The following is a 15,711-nucleotide window of genomic DNA, read 5'->3' as shown; positions in this document are numbered from 1 at the left end:
GGGAGATAGCTCAGTAAAATAAGTGCTTGTCTGGCAAGCTCAAGGGCCTGAGTTCAATCCCCGGTTCCAAAAACAAGCAAACAAACAAACAAACAAACAAAAAAAAAAAAAAAAAAAAACGTATGGGCAAGAGAAGTATTCCTCAGAGTGTAAAACTGAGTTTATCCCAAATACAATGCCGATAGTCCCACAGAAATATGTGTTTGTTTGTGGTCTGACACAGAGTCTCTCAAAACGTTCTAGTTTCCCAAGTTGCTTGGCAAAATGTTTTAAAAACACAGATTGTTGGGTTAACTCTCAGCCCATTTATAAGGATGGGATGGGTCAGGAGAGGACCGTGTCGGGTTTGCTGTTCATTGCGTGCCCTGCATTTGACTGCAGGCCCTCAGTGATCATTTGCTCAACGGCAGCCTCAGACTTTCTGGAGTCCCAGAGACGTGAGCCTTCAGCAAGGCTGCAGTCCCCCCAGACGCCTCTGAGGACCCGTCACTTCCAGAAACTGATCTCTGCTCAGCACTTGAGGTCTGGAGGGGCTGTTAGTCATCAGCTGCTCCCACCGGCTTGTTTGGAAATGGAAGAACATAGAGTCCAAGAAATTAAATAACTTGTCATATAGAGTCATAATATTTTCACTTTTAACAACATATTTTTGGATAAATGATGACAAACAATGAGAAAATGAGACTGAAAGATACGGGTTTTTGCCAAAAAAGGCAAACCATCCAACAACTTGGCCTTACAAGACCAGGGGCAGTCTACTCCATGCAGGCTAAGGGCACTGAAAAACTGGGTCACCAGGGCCAGCTTCCCTGTGCCCCTGGCACCGTCCCAGGAGACTCCCCCCTGGATCCCTGTCTCTCACACTGGCCTCCATTCAGTCATGCCAGGCACTGGGAGAAGTGCATTTTGCTTTCTCCTAAGGTCTCTATATTGGCTTTATCTTCTATAGGAATTTCTTAAATCAGCCTCCTCCCTGCAGTATAAATCAAACAAAAATAGTGATAGTTTTTTCTGCAGAACTCTATCAGTAATTTAAAATTCACTTGTTAACGTGATACTTTGTGCAAACACATCCGAAAATGTTTAATACCTCACCTCTTCCCCCTGCCTGCGCATTAGCATGATCAGAAAATATTTGTGGCTAGATATCCATCAGAAAGCAAACATTTATTCACCTAGATGTTATTCTCCAAATCATTTCACTATGTTTAAATGGAATTCACTGCAACTCACAGTAATTCCTGCATCTTTTTAAGGGAACTCAGCTGCTAATACTGTCCAGAGGATGGTGGTCTAAAACAAATGTGTTGGCATCCTTTTAAAAAATGGTAGTAAGATAAAATATAGAGTTTTTTGGAAACAATAATCTTTTTCAAGAATGTACATTGTCTCAAAAACTGAGTAGGAATAACAATACACTAATTATAGTTAGCATTACCAAAGCATATTACAATGTACTAAGCCTTATATACAATGTACCCTATCTAAAAATAGGACATATGTAGGCAGTATCATATGTAAAAAGGTGTGTGTAAATATTCATGACAAGGCATGTGATATGTTAATGTGTTATAAAATAATAACATACCAATGCCCACCCAGGGACCATTCCTCCTCTTATTTGTCAAGGGAGCAGGCAGCAAATTTGCCTGACCTAACCCAGGCAGGGAGAGAGGTCTCATTGCCGCTTGCCAGCTCTGGGTCCCCAGACTCAGCTCACTTGGAGCTTGGCCGGAGAATGAATAACAAGCAGTCTGCTTGCATGTGCACAGGGAGAAGGCTGGTTTTGTCTCTGCACCTTTCCTTCCGGCTTGCAAGTCTTTCATTTGACATGTACCAACCAGAGCTGTGTCTGCTGCTGCTGATAGTGGGGTATGACACTGCCTGCACACTGGGAAAGGGGCTCGGCTGTGCTTGTCCCCACCTGAATGCACTGTAAACTAGCAGCAACCCTTCTTCCCATAGGGCAGGCAATTGCAGGAGCCAGCTTGAGGGACTGCTCTGTGTGTGCAGGGAGGGTGAACACATTTCACTTTCAACTGTGGGTCCTTCGGTGCTGCTTCCATTTTCCTGCCATATAGGAGCAATGAGTTTAACCTCACAAAGCAACTTATTTTTTTTACATTATTTCATTTCTGAATATATTATTGCATTTCAGAAATTGCATTTATGAATAACTGATATTGTACACTAATTTGATGTTAATTTCATACATTAATTTAGTGTTTGCTGTAAACACTCATCTTTCGTCCATACCTACACACTCCTGCACCAGTATACCATCACTTAGCTTTTGTTATGGTTTGTGTCTAGTTATTCCTCCAAAGCCTCATGGAGTTTTGGGGCAGCTTCTAGAGTTTGTCATTAACTCATGATCCAATGCGAGATTATGGGTGTGAGCCCTGGGGTGGGAAATCTGCATACAGTATGAGGGGAGAAAGGCTAGATAGCTGCCCCACCCGCTGTTCCTCCCTTTGGTTTTTGCTGTTCTCCACCCACATGAATGGCTGCCCTCTGCCGTGTGCCCCTCTGCCTTGGAGCCAGCCCAGCATGGACTGCAACCTCCACTGTGAGCTAAATAAACCTTTCCCTCCTTACTTTTGGGTGTTGGGTATTTTGTCCCAGCAATGAGATAAAAGTAACTGAGGCAGTTTTTCAACAATGAACTAGTTCTATGTATTTGTTTTCGAGATGGGTCTCACTATTTTGACCAGACTGACCCTGAACTTGCAGCAATCCTCCTGAAAGACTGAGATTGCAGGTACCCCATCTCTTACTGCTAATTTTGAATTTTAGCATCAATTGCTTTCTTTCTAAACTATTCATGAGCATCTGTGTCTCCCAAATAGTGTAGAAATGAGTTTGAAGAAGGTCCTAGGCTACACATTGTGACCTGCAGTCCTTGGCTAGCATGCATCTGCAGAAGGTCTCAGCATGTACACTGTGGCTGTGAACTCCACTAGCATGAATTTGCAGGCCTTAGTGTGCACGTCATGTTTGTAGTGACTGTCTCAAATACCACAGTTTCTTTCTGAAGTCCTGATGACAACGCAGAATTGGTTCATCTCTGGGCCTATGCTGAGCAGTAGATCTTCCTAGCTGGGAGAATAACTCTCTGGGATGAGGAAGATTATCTGGAGGGCTGAGGAACACCAGCTCAGGTACTCACTTCGGCTTTTCAAGAAAAGACATTGATCTAAACCCCATGGACGTTTCCATTCGCTGACAGTGATGAACCCAGGAGAAAGTTCTAGGGCCACATGAGGACACAGGGTTCCAGGAGACCGGGTATACAGGGAGCCCATCACTTCCTTCTCACTTCTTCTCAGAGCTCTCCCATCTAAGCAGAGAGCTAGAAATAAGTAGAACTTGGTGCCCTGCTGCTACTGAATTCAAAGATGACAAACTACAGCACCACAAAATGCTCACATCCTGGTCCTTATCAGCAGTTGTTACATTCCGCGTATACCCAGGAAGAAATGCTGTTGAGGGAGTGATAGCAATGCCAGTCTTTTTTGTTTTGAGACAAGGTGTTCGTATGCAGTCCAGCTGACCTCAGACTTGCAGCACTCCTCCTGCCTCAGCCTCCCAAGTGCTGGGATCACAGGCATGCAACACCACGCCTGGCAGTGCCAGTCTCCATACTCCCAAACTGAACATGTTCCCCAGTCAAAGGTCTAAGACGGGGGTCCTACTTTTTCATTGATATATGATACTATTGAGTACACTATTAGATCACTAAGAGCTGTTAAGTTTTTTCTCAAAGTTCTTAAAGAGAAGAATATCACTTTTATTTTCAGTTCCCTGGACACTTAAACTGTAACACTCCCTCTTCCAGATCTCTCCCAGCTCACTGTAAGTACAGCTCTCGTATTATCTGTATGAAAGCCCTGGGTCATCATTGTGTTCCGTACCTAGGATTTACCGGTAGAAACAAACATTAGAGCAAACATTAAAAAATCATTTCATAAGAAATCATGGACTCCTTATTTTTCCATTGAGATATTCTTTATCCTAACTTTTGGTCCTTCAAACTTTTAGAAATGCAAATGGAATAATCATAGATCTATTTAGAATATTTAATTAATATCAATATCTTCATTCCTTAAAATTCCAAATATAAAATTATACCTTAACTTAGACATTCACTTCTTATTATCTAAAAAGCAGAATCACTGAAATGCTCCACAGGTGCCTTCGCCATCAGTGTGTTTCTTGTGTTTAGAGCCATTCATCATTTCAGGGTGGTGGACAATGGGTGTGGCCTCTCTCTCCGGAATCCTTGTAAGAGCAGGAGGATCAGAGGGATGTTTACAATGAGGTTTTTCAGAAAGATGCAGAAGGAGGCCATGACCATGAGGGCCACGCTGCTTTGAGGAAAGCACATCTGGGTACCAGCCCAGGGCTTGATGTCACCGTAGGTGGTGAAATTTGCTGTGAAAGCCATACAAATGTTTGATTTAACTACTTTCAACCACGATTTAGCATGCAGGCAACCCTGTATCACAGCGATTCTGCACAACCCTTGCTTTTTACCTAGGTGGTTGGCTGAAAATAACTTTGAAGCTTTTCCTAGGTTAAAAAAAAAAAATCTCCAGAATTCCAAATTGTAAACCAATGTTCCTTCAAGCACACCTTCAGTTCTGTCAATCTTAGTATGCTTAGAAAGAGAAGAGCCTTTGTGTTGTCTCCATAAGGGACTCATGCACACAGCAAAGCTTGTGAGTTGATTTTATTTTATTTTTTTGTGAGTCGACTTTAGCTATTATAATTCAAACCTAATGAGCGTTTACTGCACAAGGCTGTGTAGCCAAGATATCATAAGCTATTTTCTCCTGCTTTACAGAGAAAAGCAGGTAGTTGCAAAGCTAGAGAGAACTTAATCTTGTAATAATGGAGTGAGAACATTCCAAGCACCCCCAGCTTGCTTGTATATACCCATTCACTCAACATGGAGCTTGAAATTGGATTGTGCTGTAACTCATTCAAACACATGGTTTCCTCAGCCCTGGAGTGTACATTGTGACTCTACAGTATGGGCCCATCTGCCACAGAGCATGGAGGAGAGCGAGGTCTTCAGAATGGCCCAGCCCAAGCCGGAGATCAGACTTCGCATCTTAGTAGCTGTGTGACCTGGAGTGAGTGACTGAGCCTCCTTAGCCCTCACTTCCTCACTGGAAAACCAGGGATAACAGTGAACTACCAGTGAACTTCCATTGTTTTTCCTGGAAAAGCAGCTAAAACTTCTGCTTAGTTGTCCAACTTCCTTTTCCACTCTAACACGTAAAAGACAAAGAATAAGTAATAAAGAATAAGTAAGGGTATGCCAACTATTAATGTCCATTATAGGTACATTTTTAATCCTCTCTAAAATATATTGTCTTTCATTAGCAACCATAGCTGCTTTTAAAATAGGATACACCTGAGTATTAAAACAATATAAAAGTATCTCATGTTCTTTAGCTTTGGGCTGCAAATGGGAACCACTAAATTATACATGGAAGCTTGGTGGATTCAAGCATAAAACACTAATGCAGTCATACAGTAACATTCAAGCTAGATTTCAAAAACAAATAACATAGGCGTCAAACAGCATATAAAATCAAAATAATGGATACAAATTAATTTTTAAATCCTACCTTGAAAACTTAGGAAAATTTCAAGTTTTGAAACTTAACCCCAAAAGGTGCAGTTATATACTCAGATGATGTGTTTGTTTAAGTGGAAGGACAAACCATTTCATTTTCAAAACCTCATGCAAACATTTTAATATTTTAAATATTTTATATCCTATAATTTAATGTAAGAACTCTCAAACACGATTCAAATTTTACTAAAAATCGGGAATGGTATCTTGCTATTAAAGTATACTGCTACCAGAGGTAAAGCCTAACACTGAAAAATTGAACTCAGAAAATTGAAGCAAGGGGGCCAGGGAGATGGGTCGGTGGAATAAGCGCTTTCCTGGCAAGCACAAGAGCCTGAGTTCAATCCTCGGTTCCGCCAAAAAAAAAAAAAAAAAAAGAAGCAAGCTAGCTGACCACCCTCTGGTACCCGCCTCTGTCTGGCCTTAAATCTGGGCTCCCCACTGTGATCCTCTGGGGCAGAGGAAACTGTCAGTCTGGGCTTATCAGTTTACTCCAACTCTGTGAAACTGTCAGAGGAAAACTACATTGCTCTCTCCGCTGAGTTCTCTGACAGCGCTCACGCAGTCTCTGTCCAGGCACTTTGCTTCATTTCACTTTAAAATCCTGGAGGACAGCATGAGCCATCTGCCTGCTGTGTCTCGTTCTGTTGACTGAAGATGCGCAGCTTCACTGGAGCTGCCTTAGCAATCTTTGGTGAACGTTCAAATATGTCACTAGAAGTTTTATTTCATGTTCAATTGAATATCACTCCATGGGTGAGGAGAAATTAATGAGCTTAACCCTGATTTTGCAGAGACTAGTTTACTGACATACAAGGTGTCCATTTTAGAATGTCCACTCTTCTCAAGTCCTCTCCTGACCTGCGAACTTGTCCTTCCAGGTACTTAACATTTTGTAAGGGATCTGGGATCCTGGCATGCTGGGTCCAGATTCCAGTGATTAGAAACACATTTTACACTGTTGAGATTTCTTCGCAGCCCTCCCCAACTCCAAACTGAATATTGAACTCAAAGCCTTTATACTGATATATATCTAGCTCATTTTTATTTTTCCTTTTGAGACAGGGCTGTGCTAAGTTTCTAGATTATCAGGCTGTACTCCAATTTGTAATGCCCCTACCTCAGCTTCACAGAGTGCCAGAATTTCTGGCTTCCTATTCTCTTTCGTAAGAACACCCTTGTTCTCCCAACTAGAGCAAATGCAGTGATGGCTTCTCCTGTGTTTGTACCCACTAACCCAACCGTCTCTGATCCAGAAGAAACGGAACCTGAGAGCTAAGGGTCTGAGTAGGCAGCAGCCTGGTAGGTGCCAGTGTGAGTGCAGACAGAGGGTCATGCCAGTCGGGAGGGCAGGACAGTTCTGGGGGTCACAGCTGGGGGCCACTGGACGAGCCTGCAGAGATAGCTGGGCTGCAGAGGAAGGGAGCTGTGCAGAGACCGGAAGCCCAGAGTCCCGCTGTGAGTCTCATTCCCAGAGGCCTGGCTAGCCTTATTGCGTATTCCAGGAGCCTCTGCCATGCAGACATCCTCCTTTCCTTTAAGCAGCCCAAAGGGCTTTGTTTCTTTCAATCAAATAAGTCGAAGGCAGTGGGCAGCCATAGACACCAAAAACGCCTGGGCAGCGGGCATTTGATAACGACCTCCTTGAAATACTTGCAGCAATGATTTGTGTTCCCTCTTCTGAGATGCCTGGCATTTAAAGCTGATGTTAATCACAGCATCAGATGAAATACACACAGCCTTAGAGAGGCTGGCCGTCATTTTTTGTGATTCAATTCCTTGGTAGAGATGGGGTTGTAAAATTTATGGCTCCCTTTCCCTGTGCCTTACTCGCTTCCACTTGAAGATGCTTCACTCTCCTTGATGAAGAAGAACAGGAGTCACACGGTCCCACCCTCAAGGCCCCTAATTCACTGCCTTTCCTGAGAAGGGAACTTCCTCTCCCCACTGCAGGCTTCCTTCAAACACCACTAAGAAGCACAGTGGCTTTGCGCTTTTGTGAAGTTTCCATGAATGTGGGTCTGGCACAGGAGCGTTTCTGATGTCCCCAGATCATTTAGCTTCCACTCTAGGAAGCAAAGTAAAAATCAAGTGAACTTAGCGGACATTGAAAGGGTTCTTTCAAAAAACAGGAGAAGGAAGAATAAGTGGTGAACAACATTGTATGGACAGGTGGCTTGGGGATTCCCCCACAGGAGGTGCATGCTGATGTGGATTTGGTTGTCCCTGTGTCCAAAGAGGAGGAGCAGGAAGTGTTGCATGTTCATTTACCTTTTCTTAGCTTCTCTACACCCTGCTCACTAGCAACCAGCCTGCACGCTAGCCTAACAGTCGCGACTCAGGAGCATTCTGGCCTCCTCCTGCTGGACACAAACTGCCACTGCTCTGGCTACTGCTTCTGCTAATGCAGGAGTGGCAGCTGTGCTGCTCATAGGAGCAGCTGTGTCACCACTCTGCATACGCAGCCCTGCGTTTCAGCTCCGCCCCTGCAGCACCGCATGGCCTCCAAGTTCCTCAGCACCTGTCCTCAGCATTTCAGTCTCTAACACAGGGTAACACTAGCCCCCGCCTCACAAGCAGACAAGGGGGTCCTGGGGTAGTGGCCTTTATTACTGTAAGATTGTTCTTATTTGAGCAATCACTGGCTACAAGGCACAAGGCTAGGCAGTAAGAGGATGATACAAAGTCTAAGGCCTGTTCTTCCCATCAGGAATATACTGCTTTTACAGATGGTGTAAAGAAAGGAGTTGGGGCAAGTATCTGAGTTGGGAATGGGTGTGGTTTGTAGCTTTTGTTCTTCCTGGCCTTTCTGCTGTAGGCAAATGACTTAATTTCTCCCGTTTGCTTGTCTTAAGATTGGAGATGATAACAGGGTTTACTGCATCATAATTACTCCAAGTTAATCATATATACAAGGCATATTGGATTCTAAGTGCCAAATGAATATCTACAGGAGGGGGAAGCTGGAGTGTAGCCTTCTTCTCTGGCTTGTAAGATCTTGTGCTTTGTTGTAGAAGCTTTGTCTAGGTGTGGCTTTCTTCTCTGGATCTTGGTTGGAGTTGGCAAAGTATCTCGGTATCTTTCAATGATTTGGGGATATTCTCCACTATTATCTTTCCATACCTTTTTCTGCCCATGGTCTCTCCACGTCTAGAACTGTCACCACTGACATTGCCAACTTCCCACCCTTCTGTAACTCACTCAGGCACTTTCCATATGAATCTTGTTTTTTAAAATTCTGTTGGTTAGCTCCAGAATCTGTCTCCTGATAATGTGAAGTCATTCCTCTGATCCTCCATCCTTCTTTCTCTCAGTCTTGTCTTCTACCTTGCATGAGGCGTCTTCTCTGTGCACTGAAGCTTGCTGCAGAGCAAGCTGAGACCTGAGGTCAGGCATGAAGAGTTCTCCTCCAGAGAGACCCTGTGTGGGGCACACACTGGACAGGAGGTGGAGCGTGAAGTCACCTGGCTGTGTCTGCTGGGGACTGAGCTATCTTCCTCTGACTCCCACAGAGGGCTTCCCAGGACCTGTCCTCCGTAGGGAGCTCTGAACACGGATTATTTCACCCCATGACCCACAGCTCTTAAAGGCTCTGCTCAACACTACCTCTCGATATTCAAACCCAGGCCTTTGCCCTGAGCTGTGTCCTCTGGCCTTCTCATTCTCTAAGTTTTCATGTTGATATAGAGTCTCACTGAGTCACCAAACTGCATCTGGGCTTGAATCTGTGATGCTCCTGCCTTGACCTCTCAGAGTGCTGGGCTAAAGGGTTGGGTCGACACTCCTCCTCTACCTTCTCTAGAAGCAAAATTCTGCCCTATGTTTTTGATGTGTATCTGAGGTTCTTCATATTCCAAGCAGGATACAGCTTTCTATCAGAATAATCAATAGAGTTCCAAACAGCCTATCAAGCTGTCGTTTGCTGGAGAAAATGGGTTTTAGAGGACCAGATAGGGTTTTTTGGGGTTTTTTTTTGGCAGAACCGGGGATTGAACTCAGGCTCTTGCATTTGCCAGGGAAGTGCTTATTCCACTGAGCCATCTCCCCAGCCCTAGAGGACCAAATATGTTAGAGGGAAAATGTGGAGCCAACTCTACAGAGAGTTCAGGGTTCCCCAGATGGCAGGGCTGACATCAGCTTTCTGGGTGTAAATGCATCCGTGGCACCAGAGGCCTGTGGCACCTGCGCCCAGAACTTGAGCTCAGCCCCCCTTTGCTCCTGCCCTTCAGTTTGATCTCCTTTACTCAGGCTCATCCTGCCGTTACTTTTATGAGTTAAAGAAAGATGTAATCCCATAAAAAAGGCATCTGAATAGTGTGGTGTAGTTTTTGTTTTAAGAAAACTAAGGCAAGTCAGATGCCGTCAGGGATCAAGGCAGTTTTAGTCTAGGCCCTGAAGGTGTGTAGGACTTGGGTCTGATCCAGTACAACACACTGGAGAGTGGGGAGAGAGATACTTGTGCAGTGATTTATTGAACATAATAAATCTCTCCAAGACTCTCGGGACATGTGAGGTGGTTGCTCCTGGGACTGATGTGAGTGAAGGAGCTGAAAGAACTCTGTGCCTGCAGGGAGAGTTTGGCACCAGTCCCAGAATCTAAGCCTGGGTGTCTGATTCTGTCCTGCCAATCCTGCCCCACCTCTGTTTTCCTTCTGAAGAGCTGCTACACTCCACCTGCATCCATATGACATTAAAAAATAGAAATCTCTTTAGGTCTCTAATTCAGAGGAATTTCTCCCTTTCTGGAAACTTCTTCTTAGGCCAGTTATTCCATAGGCAACAATTCATACCTGCACTGAAAGACAGACAGGAGCCTATGCTTATGACATTTGTCATAGTAAGAGACAGGAAAACCTTGTGACAAAAAGACATATTCATAAGGTTGTGAAATGGTCCAGCATCAGCCTCTACCTCAGACATTGCAGATGGGGTTGTTTTGTATGCACTCGTGCCTAGGTGCACACTGCTGCATGGTCCAGAAATGCTGGAGTTGCCCTCTTATGGTTGGACTGCCTGCTCTTACACCAACTCAGTATTGAACGTCTCCCAGGTACCAGGCACCATAGAGATGCCGTTGTGGGTTTACCCCTTAAGTTCCTGCAGTTAACATTTTAAGGCTCATGTGAATCTTCCCAGATAACAATGAATCTAAAATCCAGAGGAGATGAATTATCTGTCAGCGCTCCACTGATATTTATGAGTGGGCTGCAGTCTGCTAATCTGCCAGAACATCCCTAAGTACTATTCTGTTCTAGTTTTTTCTTTATGGCAAGTTCTTCCAAATGACACTCTACTTCTAGCCCTGCATTTAGAAAAATGAGGTAATACTTCTAAAGAGATTTGTCTTCTTTGATGAAATTAGTGTAAAGATTAATTAGAGGCAATATGCACACTTACTTCAAGTGAAAGCATTATAATTACAAACATTAATCTACCAATCCCCACCAGCTGTTTGACTTCAGTGAGTGTTTCACCTGGAGCTATCTGCGCTCGAGGCTGAGGTTTTCCTCATTCTGTAGACCACACAGCTCCAGCTTTGTAGAGAAGGCTATCTAGCATTGCCCACTTGGGATAGAACAAGTGAAAGTCATTTTAATTGATTTAGACTATGTATAAGGAATTTTCCAACAGAGAGTTATGAGGTACGGGTTCAGGAAAAGATAATCTATCCTGTGGGAGACCTTTTTTTTTTTACTATTCAAAGGGTGTGCACATGAATTTATGAAGAAGGTGAACACAATATATGACAGTACAGTCAGAAATGTTAAGATTTTTCTGGGGAACAGAGCTCAGTGATAGAAGCAGAAAAATGGAAATGATAGAACAATGAGCGGGGAAGCTGCAGCTTTGAAGTCCATTAAGTGTTAAGAGCAGTGGAATTATCTTTTTATCTACTGAGTTTATTTTAGTTCTGTTTCTATCTAAAATAGAGTTGGAAAAAGGCTCCAAAAATGACATTATAAAATAAAGGTTATAAAAGAGAGAGAGAAAAATCCAAACTTTGACAAATGGGGAAAGAACACAGATGCTAGCCGACCCCAAGAGGCCAAATGACTCTTGCGGTAGAATTGAAAAACGAGCTTCCGGCAGCCACTTAAAAAACAAAGGGTCATGTTTCAATCAGTTTTGGGCACGCTCTCCCTTGTCATCAAAACGGCACCGCTGCTTGCATCCACACAGGACCGCTCCTGTGAGCCCTGGTTCCCACCAGAGCTCACCCTGGGTGCACATTCTGATCGTTTTGGCAAATGTATGAGGATGTGAATCCCCGCTGCAAATACCATAGCACACAGACTCCCTTCCCTGAAGTGCCCTTGTCCTCTACCGGCTCTTCCCTCCCCCAAACCCTGAAACGTTTTTATTTCCCTCCTTCTGTCTCTCTCTCTCCCTCCTTCTTCCTCCCTGCTTCTTTCCCCTCCCTTCCTTCCTTTTTCTCTCTTTTGCTTTCTTGTTTCCTTCCCTTCCCTTAGCTTCCCTTCTTTTTTGCTTTATCTGTCTTTTATTCCTTTTCATTCTGTTTTGTTGTTGAAACAGTGCCTCCCTCAGGCCGGCCTTAAGCCGACTGCACGGCCCAGCTGGCCTCCAGCGCACCGAGATCTTGCCACCTCAGCCCTCATGGTGCTGGGATGGCCCGTGGGCACCACCAGGCCCAACACTCTGATCTTTCTTGCTCTTTCTATAGTTTTTTTGCATCCATTTGAGGAGACATAAGCTTTTCTCAGAAGAGGCAAAATGTATTCCTGTCCTTCACTTCTGCATGAGACTGTCTTATAGAACTAAGATAGACACATCAGACAGCATCCACGATGCTCTCTCGGAAAGTGCAGGCGCAGATCTTATTTGATCTTCTGCATAACGAACTCAAGTTCAACTCAGTAGGAGAAAAGTGTTCTCTGGAAACTAAGTTTCAAGAGAGTAACTTGAGGGGGCCTGGCCCTAGCTCAGTTCTTTAAGTGGCTGCTTCCACCAAGCTGTCAGCCTCAGGTGGCTCTAGTTCAATCCCCACAACTCTCCAGCCAGCCAAACAAGCCCTGAGGGCATTCGGAGCAAAAAAAAAAAGAGAGTAACTTGATCAAAGGCCAGCATTTAGGAAATCAGGAGATAAGTAGCAAATGAACCAATGTGCCCCATACCTAGGCTGGCTTCCATAAGTAGCATTTATTTTATTTAGTTTATTTTTTAAACAGAAAAAAATTAAAAATGATACAGAATTTCCAAACATGATAGGAAATCAACAGTGGCTCATCTATTACGCATTGTTATTTTCAAAGTAGTTGTTCAGGTTACCAGATATAGGCATACAAAATTGATCAAAAAATTAAGCATTAACTTTTTTCATTAAACCAAGAAAATTAGTAGTATAATTATCTTAGCCAATACATATTTCAAATATATATAAAAATTATATATATTTATGTTATATATTATGTATATCATATATATTTCTCCTTCCTTCTTTCTTTTACCTTTCCCTCATCCCAGTTCTTCTTTCCTTTTGAGCAGTTTCTTGCCCTTTTGCAATATCCATTACACATTTGGATCTCATTTACTCTTTCAGTAAATATAGTGTAACAATACTAGAAAGCTAATACAATATTTACACATGTGAGTCTGATTTATTTCCCTTATGAATATGGTCTCTAATTGCATCCATTTACCTATAAAAGCCCCAAGTTTATCTGTCTTCATAACTGAGTAATACTCCGCTGTATAAAAAGACCTTATCTTTTTTATCCCTCCCTCAGTTGATGGGCATTTGGGTGGTTTCCAAGATTTAGCTGTGACAAATTGAGCTGCTATAAATGTGGGTACAGATCTATCAGTGAGGCTCCCATGATGGTGGGACAGGCAGAGCTCATCCCCTCCAGATCTGCTCACTGCGAGCTCCAGTCACTCCCTGTAGCATTTGTTTTAACAAGCGTTTTTATACACACTGATCATCTGCCTGAACGTGTGGCCCTCTGTGTTGTCAGAACCGGTCCATGGTCTTGAGACCAGCAGGTAGATTGACAATGGATTGAGAAGCCTGGAGAGCTTCCCTAGTGCTCCCCCATGTGGTGGTGGGATTCAGGGGCCTCTTAGGCAACTTTAAATTGGTACAAAGCTACTGATAAAAGCTCAGTTGAGATCAGCGGCTCCTAGCACAGCATTCCAGAACCACTTTATGTGAGTGTTTGCTGATACCTGCCTTGGACTGGAGATACCTGCCTTGGACAGAGAAAGGACGTACTTCCCAGCAGCAAGGCCTGTGCTGGTGAGCACGTGTTGAGTGCTCACTACAGGTGCCACGCCTGTGTTGTGAATTCCCAAGGAAATACCTCAGCTTGCTACCAGTGAGAATCACTGACTGAATGACTTTTTAAACAATGATTTTCAAATAGAATTTTTAGTGAGATCAGGATTAACGTTCAGTCTTCTTTCTGGAAGTCACGAAATAGGCTCACTGGATTCTTGAGAACAAAGACAGTGCCATACAGTCCATTAAAACTTCTTGTTTACCTCCTTGGCCTTCCGGGGATAATACATTTTCCAATGTCCCTGCAGTTAGCTTGGGGCCCTGTGGCTAGGGAGTGGCCAGTAGAATAGCTTGTGTCCACTGTGTTACCATGGCCAGGGCCTGTCTCTCCCTTGACTGTGGCCACAGGAGACTCCAGGAAGGAGTCCCATTGGGAATAGCCACTCACTTGTGGAACCCCAAGCCACCTCCGGTAGGCTTTGCACTAGTGAGAGGAATTTCACCGTGGAAATCAGGAGCTGTGTTACAGAGGATAGCTAGCACCATCGCACCCAGCTCCGGGATGCCAACGATTTATTGTCAACATGAAAGAATCTTCTCAGTTTCAAAAATAGATAACCAAATCAAAATTTTTTTTCCATCTATAGAGCAGTTATATAATTTCAGAAAGGCTGAAGGATGAGAGACAAAAATATAAAATATTTTATTACTTTTGAAAGTGCTATCTGATTTGTTGATAGCCCATTCCTATATCAATTCTCCCAGTAATACTGGAACAGAAGCAAAGCCTACCGAGTGATGTCTTCCATTTTGTTTTGCAAAAGAATTTGAAAATGAATCAGAAACACACAGGAAGTGAAGTGTGCCGATGCTTTTGGATTCTTGTGTGTGTTGCATTAGACTGAGAGACTACCACCTTTAGTTTGGGAGGAGAAAGCTGGCCTAACATCTTGAAGGTCAATCTTTTAATTAGGTAATGCTAAAATTATATTTTAATTTTTCATATAGATGTGTGTATATCAAAATTTAAAGTGCCAACTTGTAAAAATAAGCAGCTTTCTTACTGAATGTTCTTTTGTTTTTGAGCTTTTTTTTTTATTTTTCAAAGTGAGTCTCACTCTGTTGCCTTCGGCAGCTTCTCCAGCAGCTGTGGTTACAGGCACACAACATTTTGGGCAGCTCCCATAGAATTCAAATGACCATTTTGCTTTAGCTATAGAATCTTACTACCTTCCAATAATGGGAACTTTGTCCCTTGCTTTCAAAAAAATTATATTCATTCATGTCTAATTGCAGCAGATAGCATTTCTAGAACATACTAAATAAAAATAATAATATAAGCACCCTCATCCTATTTCTAACATTAATAAGAATTTTTCCAGTAATTCATCATTACATAATGTTCTACTTTTTTAGTTTTGAGATCAAATCTATTATAAACAATATTTTTAAAACTCAAGTCTCATGGCACAGGCTGCAGGATGTGCTGACCCCTTGCAGTGTCTTAGATGGGAGTGAACAGGCTTGAGAGTGATGACCATGGTGCACTGCACCTGTGTGCTGCAAAGGGCACTGGGGGCCAGGGTTCCAGGAGAGCAGTGTCCACGGCTCTTCCTCAGGAGCTTCATTCAGTAGTGCATCTCAGGTGCAAGATGCAAAGTGCTGGACACAGGAGTGAGCTGCCGGGTGTGAAATCCTCCTGCCCTCCCTAAGCATGTCCAGGGAAACTTTAGGCATAGGTGTAGTGCTCAAGGTCCTTCTGGGGCATGTGCAGGAGAGCCCAGGGGTGTGGTCCACTATCAGATGGATCAGACTCTCTGCTTAAATT

Source organism: Octodon degus, unplaced genomic scaffold (genome assembly GCF_000260255.1).
Source record: "Octodon degus isolate 3935 unplaced genomic scaffold, OctDeg1.0 scaffold00016, whole genome shotgun sequence".
NCBI lineage: Eukaryota > Metazoa > Chordata > Mammalia > Rodentia > Octodontidae > Octodon > Octodon degus.
The sequence above is the reverse complement of the archived record's forward strand: the minus strand, read 5'-3'. Positions refer to the sequence as shown.